Source organism: Parus major, chromosome 1A, assembly GCF_001522545.3.
Source record: "Parus major isolate Abel chromosome 1A, Parus_major1.1, whole genome shotgun sequence".
Taxonomy (NCBI): domain Eukaryota; kingdom Metazoa; phylum Chordata; class Aves; order Passeriformes; family Paridae; genus Parus; species Parus major.
The window spans coordinates 2,871,666-2,884,621 of NC_031773.1; the positions used below are offsets into that span (position 1 = coordinate 2,871,666).

The window sequence follows — 12,956 nt, forward strand, 5'->3', positions numbered from 1 at the left end:
GGGGGAGAGGATGGGGAAGCTGATGAACTGAGTATGCAGGAAAATCCACAGAGCAATGAATCACCTCCCCAAAAAGCCCCTTTTCCCAAAACCAGGCAGTGATGAAGCAGAAAATGGCAGAGACAGAAACAATTATGGGGCAGAGGGAAGTTTCTCCCCCAGTGAATAAACATGCAGAACTGGCTGACCAGAAGTCAGGGAGTCAGTCAGTGAGTGGATAAATCAGAGTGAACAAGCCCTGGTGGTGGGGTCTGGCTGCCAGAGGCTCCTGGAGCGATGATTCCTTGACGTGTCCACCCAGCAGAGGGGCTGCAGGGCTGCCATGGGGACATGGAGGACCTGGAGATGCTCCTCCAGTGCCAGTCCCCAGGTGATGGGAGGACAAGGAGTCTCAAGCATGGGGAAGTGGGCTGCAAATGTTGAGCTGGGCAGAGGAGGGGATATTTGTCACTACCATGGGATGGTGATGGGTCCCAGGGACCAGGATACAAAGTCCCCTAAGCTCCAAAACACATTTCTGAGGCATGGGATGAGACATTTGGAGCATCACAGACAACAGACATTGAGATCATCGTCTGGGTCATGGAACAACCTTTGGGGGTGGCTAAAATTTAATAGAAGGTACATTCAAAGCTCCTCAAGAAGCTGTCTAGCTTTTAAAAGATGATGAGGAGAGCCTAGGAAAATTGTGGAGAGAAACTTGAAAAAATGCTTTGTGTACAGAAGCTTTGGAATTTAAAAAAAAAAGTCTGTGGTGAGACATCACAGAGGTTGCATCTTGCAGTAGATACAGATTTTTTTATTAGGACATGGCTGCTTTTGGCCACCATAGGAGAGAACCTGAGTAGAGTAAGGAACCATAATTTTTAAATGAGTTTTGGGTATTTTATCAGAAAAGAGGGAATTTGGGGCTGCTTTTTTCCAAGCTGAGTGCCCCAGACTCGAGACTGCAGTCCAGCTCTATCCCTGTTCCATCCTCCCTCATGCCCTGCTCCATGAGGCTGTTTTAGGAAAAGGATGGTGGGCATCAAGGCAGGATTAGAGGGCTGGAAGGATTTGGGAGCTGGGTTTTGTGTGTCTGTGGGAAGGGGTCATATCTTCCAACTGCCCCCTCCCTGTGCAGCTGCTCTCCAAATCAGCCTTTCCCAGTTACCATCCCAAAAGTCTCCAACATCCCAGCACTGCTGGGGAAGGGAATGTCCATGAACAAGTGCAGGCAGAGAAATGGAGAGAGAAATCAAGATTATTCACATGGAATGTCCATGAACAAGTGCAGGCAGAGAAATGGAGAGAGAGAAATCAAGATTATTCACATGGACACAGGATCTTTTATGTCAAGTTCTCCACAGCTCAGTGGGGATGGAGGTGCTCGCAGTCCCCATCCGTGGGGTTTGCAGGGAGCGCTCCATTCCCAAGGCTCCAGGGAGGAGCAGTGATGCTGCGGATGTGCTGTCACTAGAGGGAAGCAGAGCCGTGTGCGTGGGGCTGGGCTGGCGCTGTGGCAGCGAGGGGACAGCGTGCAGAGACACCCAGAGCAGCTTTCTGCTGGGGGAAGGGGACATCTTCGTCCCCTTGGGCTGGGCAGGCAGCGAGGGGCGGTGGGTGATAGTGACAGGGACAGGAGCGGCTGAAGGGATGCTGCTCTCTCCAGGGACACACTTGGCTCCCGTGTCCCCTCGCTGCAGTGCCTCTCAATGGGGGCTGAAATGGGGGTCAGGGGCACCCCATAATGCAGGGTCGTGGCCAGCAGGGCTGGCTGGGGACTTTGAGCAGTGTTGGCTCTGCCGAGGAGGTGGCACTGCTCCTGGGGACAGTGGGGACAGCTCATCGGGTGGGTCATCCCTCTGCCACCACCCTGCTGGCAGCCGTGACCCTCCTGGCATGGGTTAACGGGAGGGATTGGGGGTCTGGGGGCAAAGGTGGGGGAGACACGAGGTGACAGGAAGGGGACAGGGCCCCAGACTGCCCTTGGAGGGATGACAATGGAAGGATGATGATGGGGGTGACCACGTTGTGTTGGCGGTTCTGCCGGTCTGTGGACCCTGGGGAATGTGCAGCACACACTCGTGGAAGCCACACCACCCACAGACAAGGCTTGTCTCCAAACCAGCTGCTTGGGACCTGGAGATTTTCTCCTTTATGGAGATGAGCAGCCAAAATAGTCACTTCTCCCTTCACCTCTGGAGGTTTGGAGGATTCCCCTCCTCTCTCTGCATGCTGGGCTTGGATCCACTGGCACCCTGAGCTCTCCCATGGGGCTGCCTTGGCCATAGCCCAGCTTCAGCCCATCCACATCTCTGGGGAAATCTTCCCCCAAACATTTGTCAGCTGCAGATCAGGATAATTTCCCGGCATATTTGGAAACAAATGCATCCTGTAAATTTCTTCAGTTTTCCACTGCTCCTGAGAGATTTTGACACAAAGTCAGGCTATTCACCAGCAGCTGCCAGGAGTTCAGTTCAATAACAACTCTTGCTGACGGAGCTCTGCCCATGTCAGTACAAGCCTCAATCATTGTGTTCTTCCAGTGCAGGTCATGGAGCCTGGAAATGCCAGGACTTGCTGCTTTGGCCAGCACAGGGCTGTATCTCTCTGCCAGCCTCATGCAATACAGGTTAACTTGCTGTTTTTCTCAATGCCATCTCTCCTGCAGAGAAATTCCAGGGCCTTTTGGTAGCTCAGCCATGCCAGTCATGGAAAACTGCATTGATCCCTTGGCAGGAGACAGGGCAGTGATCTATGTGGTGCCTCTGGGTTTCTGGGGGAAGGCAGAATATCAGGAGAAGACACAAGCTGACAATGTCAGCATGGATGACCAGAAGTGATGTTTCTCAGGTAATGGATAAAAGACACTTCCTTTGGTCCCAGCACAGCAGCTTTTGTGTAAGCCATGGGGCAGGTTCAGCCATGGATGCAACCTAAGGAATTTCCATGGGGAGCCAGCATGCAGCATTCCCATGCTGCCAGGTTAAATACTTCATATAGACCTCACAACAACAGAAACCTCAATTCTGCCATGCTGGGAAATCACAGAGCCATAGAATGGTCTGTGTTGGAAAGGACCTTAAGGACTTTAGTTCCAACATCCCTGCCATGGGAAGGGACACCTTACACAAGACCAGGTTGCCCATAAATAATTGTGGTTTGAGGTTTTATACCTCCAGAACTTTCTCTTACAGGTCAATGTTAGAGCTGTTGTGTGCTCAGGTCGTTATTAGCAAATGTTCAGTGCTGGATTTTTGTTACTCTTGAGCTCACACTGTTGACGCCACAGGTGGGGAGAGCTGGAAAACAGCCCAGGTATTTTAGCCCAAGGTGATAAATCTGCATCAGAGACACCCAAACTGAACCTTTCTGGTGACACTTTCAAATGTGTGGCCAAACTAAAGGTAATTGAGAGCTCAGGCAAGCTTGGGGGGGAAGGAATATCTTCAGCAAATGGGGGATGATAGCAGGTTTATGGTACATAAAAAGTCATTGCAATGAGGAAATACATTTGTTTGTCTGCTGTGAAGTGCTGGTTTGGAAAAAGGAGATAAAATATCAGCTGGCATTAGATCTTGTGCTCAACAGCTAAAAATTACTGCCAACAGGAGTGATTTGGGTGAGGAAGGAGAAACATATAGGCAAAATGGCTTGCCCAGGAGGACAGAGGCAAAAAAAAAAACAGGAAAAAAACACTGCAAGATAAAATTAATGTTGTATTTTTTGTATTTTGTTCCTGAGGAGTGGAGGCCACTGGAACTCCTGGGCAGGATTTTTGTCCACTGGAGCAACAGCAGGCTGGATGATGGGTGCAAAAAGGCTGCAGAATTGCGATGACCTGAAGGCGACTTCTATGATAAGAACAAGAAGTGCTAATGAATGCCTTGTTTTTAAAAGGAAGTTTTCTCCCCAGCAGAGAACTTCCTGCAGTTGCTTCATTTTTTTTTCTTCTTTATTTCTTTCTTTCTTTCAAATTTTCTGTTTGAGAAGGAGCTGCTTGAAAAATGCTTCTGTGGCACCCTATGAGCTGACAAACTCCTGGACACATGGGCATGTGGCAAGGGCTGCTTCAGTCTGGTTAAGTGGCCCCAGTCACCAGCCAAACCAAGCAATTGAGGTCTAAATCGAGGCCTAGAAAGAGCAAATCAGTGCTTGAGGTTCCTCAAAGTCCTCAAAATCTCAAAGTCCCACACAGTGGAAATCAATGCCATGGAATGCCATGACTGTAGATGCTTCCAGCACCACCAATGGCTTTGTGATCCCCTGTAGCTGGAGCTCTCAGTAAAGGTTAAATCAACCTGTAATTGGCCCTAAAAGTCAATAAGACCAGCTTGTACACTGGCTGTGTCACTGGTCACCTGTTCCCTCCAAGGCTATGGGCCATGGGGCAGTCCAGCAGAGTTGGTAGGGACAACTTCTTCATTGGGTTGAGTTCAGCCTAGGGACAGAGCTCAGCATTTGGGTGATAACACATCCTCTGTACTCACAATCTGTACCCTGGGACATTTTGTCCATTTTTATGGTGCCCCTGGAGCTGGTCCTTTATGACATTCCCCCAGGTATGGAACCATTCTGTGAGTTTAAAGCTCACAAGTTCACTCCTGACATCGACTTGTTGGGTTTGCCACTTGTCTGATGCAGTAACTTATTTTCTTGCCTGTTTTCCTCTTTTCTACCAAGGTTTCTGGGCTGCCATTAGCAGCAGAATTAAATATCTGCCTTCACATGGTTCAGCTCCACTGTTTTGTTTTGTTGCTGGGACCCCAGCCTGCACGAAGACCTTGCAAGAGTAAGATATCACCAAAACATAAAAATGTAAAGGTGGGTGTCACATAAAATTGTAAAGGTGGGTGTCAAGGGGATGCTGCCAGACTCTTCTCAGAGGCGCCCAGTGACAGGACAAGGAGCAATGGCCATAAAATAAAACACAAGAAGTTCCACCTCAACACAAGGAAGAATTTCTTTACAGTGAGGGTGGCACTGGAAAAGGCTGCCCAGGGAGGGTGTGGACTCTTCCTCTCTAGAGACATTCCAATCCCACCTGGATGTGCCCCTATGAAACCCGCTCTAGGCAGGCAGGGGGGTTTGACCTCAAGACCTCCCATCATTAAAGATTCTGTGATTCTGTAAGAAAACATGAAAATTCAGTCAGGACTGTGCTGATAGATGTAGTGCAAAGTAACTCCACTGGGACAGCAAGTCTGCTCCAACATCATTTTCACATGGGGGAAAGAGCAGGTAGGATTAGTCCAATGGGTCATTTTCCAGGTGAAGAGCTGCAGTTGATGTTCCTCCATGCACAAGTGCTGATTTGTGTCAGCAGCTGCAGTTACAGCCCTGTGGGTTTAAGCACACACTGTGTAGCCAGACAAAAACCTATAGACTGGGGATATAGACATGGATGATCATGGACAACCAGCCCCAGATCCTGCCCTGGCCCCAGGACCCCCAGTCATCCCCTGGTACCTCCAGACACCACTCTGGGGTCCAGAGGATGCAGTGCTGAGCACAGTGAGGCAAAACTCGAGGGTGAGCATCCAGCCAGCCCTTCTTCTCTGCCAGGTCTCATGAAGTGAATTTCTGGCCAGAGAGCTGTTTGGAGGGGAGATGTCTCTTTGGGGCTGGGCAGTGGACCCAGCTGAGGAGTTGTTGTAGGTGTTGCATGGATTTGCCCATCACTGGCACTGCTGCAGGAGAAACCTGACAGCAGGGAATGATGGAAAACAACACTCAGAATGCCAAGGGGCTGCAGGGCTAATGCTTGCCTGCGAGTTTGTCTCCCATCTCCAGGACTTAGAGCTTTTTATCTGGTCCCACAGGACTTTATCCACCCCACAGTGCCCACATAAAATTGCTGCTCTCTCCCTTTGGTAACATCCCCTCAAAGGGACAGGATCACACTGAGATTGCTCCCAAGAGGGATTAGGGATTTGGAGCAGACTGGCAAAGCCTCTACCTGACCTCACCCCACACCAAGCAGAGCTCTGTCTTGTCAAAAGTGACTGGGAATAATGCCCAGTGAGCTGCTGGAGAACACTTGACTGAGGCACCATCCTGCTCCTGGCCCCTGGCTGCACTTGGCATCTTTTTAAGAGGAAAAACTCTTGTTCTTTTGAACTCAAGTGTAAGAAATCTGACCTTCTCAACTTCTGCTTTTCATTTTTGTGTGGTAAGCATCTGTGCTGGTGACCCCACATGCTCCCAGTCACCAAGCTTCCTTTTCATGACCAAAGCTCCCTGCAGTGCAGAAAACACAGGACAGAGAACTTCTCTCTGCTTCCCACCCTTGGCCAGTATTTGCTCTGGGGAGTTGAGTTGCCATTGATCATCAACAGGAGTTCAGGTCTCAGGGTTGGAACCCTCCTGGGTGAGGCAGCAGGGACAGTGTGTTTGATAAATACTGTCAAAGTGCCCTTTCACAAGTTGCCATGTGGTGTCCTGTCAGTTGGTCAGAGGCTCATCTATGGAGGGGGGAAGATTTGTAGCCTGCTTTGGGAGTCAGTGGGGTGCGAGACATTAATGGGATTGAATCGCAAACCCCTTCTCTTCCTCCTCCTCCTTGCTTGTGAGGGCTCCCTCCATGAAATGTCACTTGGTGCTTCTAGTGGTGCTTTGAGGACAATTTCTAGGAGTGTCTGCAGAAAATGGATGGCTTTGATGCTGTTATCACCATCATCATCGTCATCATCATCATGTGTTGGGGAAGATGAAACAGGGAAACCTTATGAATATGATTGTTTAGCAAAAGGTTCTGAAAATATGAAACCTAGAATCGAAACAGAAATGAAAACTAGCTTTGAGCTATAGGATACTGAGTGTTAGTTACTATATAACCAAAGAACAATAGCCTAGCCAGCTGAAGGATAATCCCTGTTCATTGAACAATATCCTTCTGCAGATTGAGAATCCAAAGATCAAGCAGCAAGTGAAAAATTTGAAGAGTAGTTTTTAGAGTTTAAAATGTAACACTTTATGGTAGTAGCTCTTATAGGCTATATGTAAATTCTATAGAATGCGTGTCATGTACTGGTTGGGAATTAGAATATTCACTATAGAAAAAGATACAATGTATTGTAACAAGAACTTTGCTCTCTTACTCTCTTCTCTTAACCTCTTACTCTCCTCTCTTGACTTCTCTTTACCTCTTTCTCTTACTTACTCTCTCTTACTCTCTTCTCTTTACTCTTAAATTCTAATCCTCTCTTACTCTCTCTTGCCCCTCTCTCTCTACCCCCTTAATTCCCTTCTGCCCTCATGTTCTCAGCCTCCTCTATTCCACTCTCTCTCTCCCCCTTTGAGCATGTTTACACTGTGTCTGGCAGGATAAATGGATCTCTTCCACCCTCTATCTAAATAATAAACTGCTTACCCCAAGAGCAGCCTGGCTTGGAGAAGTCTCCCACCTCAAGCCCATTTTTTACTCCTACAATCATCCTTCTCCCCCTCCTCCCTGGGCAGCAGGGGGAGAGGAGCCCTTTACAAGAGCAAAGTGTGACAGGACAAGAGCGAAAATTACAGAGGACAGAATTAGATCAGGTATTAGGAAAAAATTCTTCACTGTGAAGGTAGCGAGGCACAGGTTGACCAGAGAAGCTGTGGCTGCCCCATCCCTGGAAATGTTCAAGGCTGGGTTGGACAGGGCTTGAAACACCCTGGAATAGTGGGAGGTGTCCTTGCCCATGGCAGGGGGTTGAAATGAGATGATTTTTAAGGTCTCTTCCTACCCAATTTGTGATTCTATGGTCTTAAAGGAAGAGGCACCCTGAGCCAGGGCCTTCCCACCCTCACAGGGAAGAGCTTCTTGCTCGTATCTAATTTAAATCTACCCTCCTTCAGCTTAAATCCTTGTACTATCACTGCTTTTTAATGCAAAAGGTCCTTCTCCAGCCATCCTGTGAGCCCCTTTTATGTACTGGAAGGGTCTCTAAGGTCTGCAATAAGATTTGTACCTTCTATCTTGTAAGTGCTTTGTAACCATCCACTTCTCCCTGCCCTGAGAAACCACCTAGCACAGATGTAGTGATTTCCTTTCAGTCACTCCAGCCCCTGCAAAGCTTTGGGGCTCCCTCCCTTCTGCTCCTCTGTGAGTCTTTGCTTTTCAAATTTCAGCACCTTCCGAACCTCCCCATCATGGGTGTGCTCATCCCTCCTCCAGGGAGCTTTAATCACCATGGGGAGGCCACCCAGGACTGGAGGTATCCAAAAAGTGCTGCTGTCCAGGGACTGCCAATTGCAGCCTCTCCGGGTTTGAGTGCCAAGTGTGTTACACTCAACTTCTGTACAGTGTGTCCTGCAATGTTGTCCCTTACCCCAGTGGGATCATGGAGAACTCAGGGAATACAGGAGTCCATGCCATCCTGTCTGAACACCCAAGCTGTGACCTTCATTCTAATCCATTCCTTTTCATTGTTCAATATTTTAAAGGGTAGAGAGGGAAAGTGTGGTCCACGTGTTATCTTCTGAGCAATCCCACCCTGTGTGTTCATGGAAAGCTTTCTTTCCCAGTGGCTGAGTTACTGGCACTCTGCTTTTGATCATGGCATCCACCCTTGTTTCTACCTCCAAAACATTCTTCCTGAAGGTCTTCCCTGTATTTTTTGTATGACTGGTGTTGCTTCTTTCTTTCCTCAAAACATTGACAAAGTGCAACTGCTTCCTGATCTTGTTCATCATTGTTTTCACAAAACTGTTCTTCCCCATCCTTGCCCATCCTGAGCTGGGACCCCAACCCAATAATAAACCCATCCTGAGCTGGTGTGGGGTATCAGGGATGGTGTTTCAATCTTGGAGGAATCTTCTGCCGAGTGCTGTATCCCAGTGCCTTTGTGTTCTGTGTCATGATGGGCTGCAGGATTCAGCATTGTCACATCACCACCCACAACTTCAGGCACCATAACTTTCGGATTAGTTCTGATATCTCCAGTACTGGTCTTGCTCTGCCCTCCTCTGGTGCATGCCCAGGCTGGTCTGACCCCACAGTACCTCTGTCCAAATCCAATCCATTCCATGTCTCAGATCTTTGCTAACTCTCATGGTGGAAGTGGAGTGGTGATGAAGTGGAAAAATTTTATCTTGAAAGATCTCCTACCATGGTTATGAATTTCAAGGTGGTATTTTTCTGCCTAGAATATCTCTCTAACTTGTTTTAATCCTGTTAAATATTAATCCTGCTCCCCCATGTCCTTGAACTCCTTTCCTGCTTGGAAGAAAATGTGAATTTAACAAGGATATAGTCTCCTCCATCAGCTGAGTTACCAATGAAGGCATTGAACAAGACCTTGGGAGCCTGTGTGGAAACCCATGTTCTTCCACTCTGGTGTGGACCACTAAAACCAGTTCTCTGGGAGCATTTCCCCATCACTTCCCACAGGTTTCCCAATGCATTGTGTCAGTCTCTGGTTTCTCAAACACTGCCATGGGAGACATGATCCAAAGTCTTTGTAAAAAGAAGCAATATGAAATCATCTGTCTCTCCCTCACCCACAAAGTCTGCTACCAGCTCACAAGAGGAAATCACACTGGTCTGAGAAAATTTGGTCTTTACAAACCCTCTCTCTCACGCTGCTTTACAGGTGCATGCAGAAAGGTGACTTCAGCAGTTGTTCTGGAATTAAATGAAACTCATCCTCCCAGGTTTATCGGTTCTGGGGTCCATATTTTCCTCTCAAACCTGTATTTCTAAATATAACCATGACTTTCCCTCTTTCTTCATGTGAAAGCATTTTCTTACCCTGGTCAAGTTCCTCAAGTCAGTTTCTAGCAGCTGTTTTTAAGTATTGCATAAGAGTCCCTGAGACAGGCGAAGTGAAGGCATCTCCTGCTCCTGGGTACTCTCTGCTTTGTAGATGTCCCCATAAATAACCACCCTGTGCACTGAGCAGCACATTCAGACATCCTCCTGGTCATATGATGATGGTTAGAGCACCTAAAAAGGGATTTTTCCATTGCCCCAGATCAGGTGTGAGCTGTGTTTGGCCTTTCTCATTTGGTCCCAGTAAGCTCAGCATAAGGAGGCTCATCTCTTTGAAGCTGACCTGGTTTCTACTTTATGCTGCTTCCTGAAGCTGAGGTCAGTGAAGAGCTTGAGACTTATCTGACCTATAGTGATGCTCCTTTCCTTCACTTTAGAGAACTTTGACCTTGAGATATTATCATTTATTTTATGTTAGGAACAAGTCAAGAGGACAGGCACGTGTGTTTAGCTATAAGCATTTGCAAATCTGAATTTCAAAACTCTTCCAAAACACCTTTAAAGAAAAGAAAAAAAAAAGATGGTTAGTCATAGAAGGGAAAGAGCAGATTTTAGAACCTAAAATAAAGGGTGATTTTGTGGGTTATTTCCCTGTTGGCATGACTTGTGTAAAAAAAAAATCTTTTCAATTATTGAAAGCTGTCCTGAATCACCAATTGTAGTACAGGAAATGGCCTCAAATTGTGCCTGGGGAGGTTTAGATTGGATATTAGCAAAAATGTATTCACTGAAAGGGTTGTCAAGTGTTGGAACAGGCTGTCCAGGGCAGTGGTGGAGTCACCATCCCTGGAAGGATTTGAAAGATGCGTAAATGTGGCATTTGGAGATGTGGTTTAGTGGTGGCCTTGGCAGTGCTGGGTTGGTGTTTGGACTTGGTGATCTTAGAAGTCTTTTCCAACCCAAATAATTTTATAATAATGCTGACCTCCTCCTCTTCCTTGATATGCTGATGGACAGAATGTTCAATCTACCTTTCAGCAATGCCAGTAACAAACACGTTTAGGATGTACAATAGGAATAAAATAATAAACCAGCAGTAAGAGCAGCCAATGCAGTTAGGTAATGCAGGTAAAGATGTGCTGCCCAGGCATGTGGTGGAGTCTACAATAAATAATTCTTTGTGAGCAGAAGGAACAGGGAGCTGCCAGGATTGGTGTACTCTGGATTGAAGCCTTCTGGAGGCTGCTGGTGGACTAAATGCCCTTTCCAGGATAATCTGCTGTGTCATTTGGGACACTCGCAAGCTCCCAAGTGTTTCATGTCAGTCAAGTCAAGGTATGGAGGCTGAGAGAGAGGATTTAGGGGTTTGCAGTGGTCCTTTGGCAAGTACCTGTGAAAGCTGAGGTCAGAGCTCAGGAAACCCTGGCTCCCATCCTGCAGCCAGAGGGGTGTTGTTCATAACAGCAGAGACAAGCCAAAGGAAGACCAAGCCTGACATTTCTCATAAAGAATTTCGCCTGTGTTCACAAGTTGAGCACACTCCATTGTGCTTTGCCAGCAAAACTCTTGCCGGCTGGAGTGGCTCATGGCAAAGATAAAGAGTTTTTCTGCTTTGAGGAAGGGATCCCATACAGCTGCCTCATGGGGCTCATGTCAATCCCCAGCCCAAACCAGGGTGCTGTGGTCTCAGCAGCCGCTGTGTACGGGGAAGAGTTGCGCCACTTCCTGCGTGCAGTTTCTGAGCACGATCCAGCACAGACAACCTCCTTCCTGTGCCAGGCTCGTTGGCACTGTTCTGTTTTGCCTTAAAAAAAAAGGCCAAAAAGCATCCCTGGTTCCATCTCAGCATGGTGCAGAGCATTATGTGACAGCCTGGCTCTTTCTTTCTCCATGCAGCATCTTTGCAGTGCTCTGGGTAGGATGGAGTGAAATATATGTACTAAAAATAGTTGGAGGCTTTTGAAAGTAAAACTTGACTGCCTTGTGTTTTACTGCTGGTGTAGGTTGCTGAGAGCCCAGCAGCTTTGGGGTTGGGAAGACGGGACTTTCATGATGGGGTTTCTTCAAAGAATATAGTCAGGCAACAAAAAGTCTGGAGTTTTTATACCTTGTGTGTTTTGCCCTTGAACATCACCAAGCAGAAGGCAGAAAAGGAAATTCTCCAGACTGGCATATTGTTTTTTCTCAAAGCCTATCAGTAAAATCGTCTAACTTTGTTACACCTAATTGCAAAATTGAAATTGAAAAATATTAATTGCAGTGTTTATAACATACTGAAATTTGTCTTCTACAGCAAAGTCAGTCTCTGGCAGACAAACCAATAAAATCTGTGAGTTTTTACCTTCCCTTAGTAAATATTATTTGCTTATCTTTGGGCTTTTTGTTTCTTCAGGTTAATTTGTTTGGATGACTGAGGATAAAAAACATGCAGCCTTTTAAAGATGAGCTGCTTGAATGTATACTAAATGAAAATAATTTGGAGAATGAAATAATAATACCTTTAAGTCTGTTCCTCTGTTTTCTGAACACTTGAGTGATTTCCAAGACTAAAAACCAAAGTTCAGTACACAATGTGACACACAGAGAAAGAATCTCAGATGAGCAGAAGACTTCATGGTAAAAGCACTGACAGATAATGCCCAAATAGCTGCAGGGCACCTGTGATCTTTAGGAGAGAAGAACTCTGTAATGGAATAATCTGGCTGAGCAGTTGCCCTAGGTTACAGTAAAGAGGGGTGTTCCCTGTTTTAATCCTGCAGAAAAACGATGTTTTGAAAAGGTTGATATTAAATAATTGCATGGATTTTAATGGCAAGTTTGTGCCACTAACCCCAATGTGCCTTCCAAATAATGCATCCACAGGGAATGTATGGAGGGCTGTAACACCTCTGCTCTGGAGACAGTTTGAGCTGGGAGTGTTCAGTCTGGAGAAGAGAATGCTCCAGGAGGACCTTAGAGCTCCTTCCAATGCCTAAAGGGACTCCAAGAGAGCTGGAAAGGGACTTTGGACAAGTGCCTGGAGGGACAAGAGAAGGGGGAATGGCTTCCCACTGCCAGAGGGAAGGTTTAGGTGGGATATTGGGAAGAAATTCTTCCCTGTGAGGGTGGGGAGGCCCTTGCATAGGTTACTCAGAGAAGCTGTGGCTGTTCCATCCCTGGAAGTGTCCAAGGTTGGATGGGGCTTGAAGAAACCTCATCTTGTCAAAGGTGTCTCTGCCCATGGCTGTGTGTTGGAATGAGATGATCTTGAAGGTGCATTCCAATCCAAACCCTTCTGTAA

At 47.0% G+C, this 12,956-nt stretch overlaps 1 protein-coding gene across 3 annotated transcripts in view; it reads left to right on the top strand.

Annotated features, from left to right (window-relative positions):
- Positions 1-12,956, top strand: part of LOC107204426 (endonuclease domain-containing 1 protein-like) — a 158,852-nt gene that overhangs the window by 131,952 nt on the left and 13,944 nt on the right. Inside the window, exon 1 of one of the 3 annotated variants that reach the window (XM_033514679.1) lies at positions 4,702-4,806. The exons of the other annotated variants lie outside the window; for them this stretch is intronic. The gene's annotated coding sequence lies outside the window, so the exon portion shown is untranslated. Of the gene's footprint in view, positions 1-4,701; positions 4,807-12,956 lie in introns of those variants that run through there. 3 annotated transcript variants of the gene reach the window in all.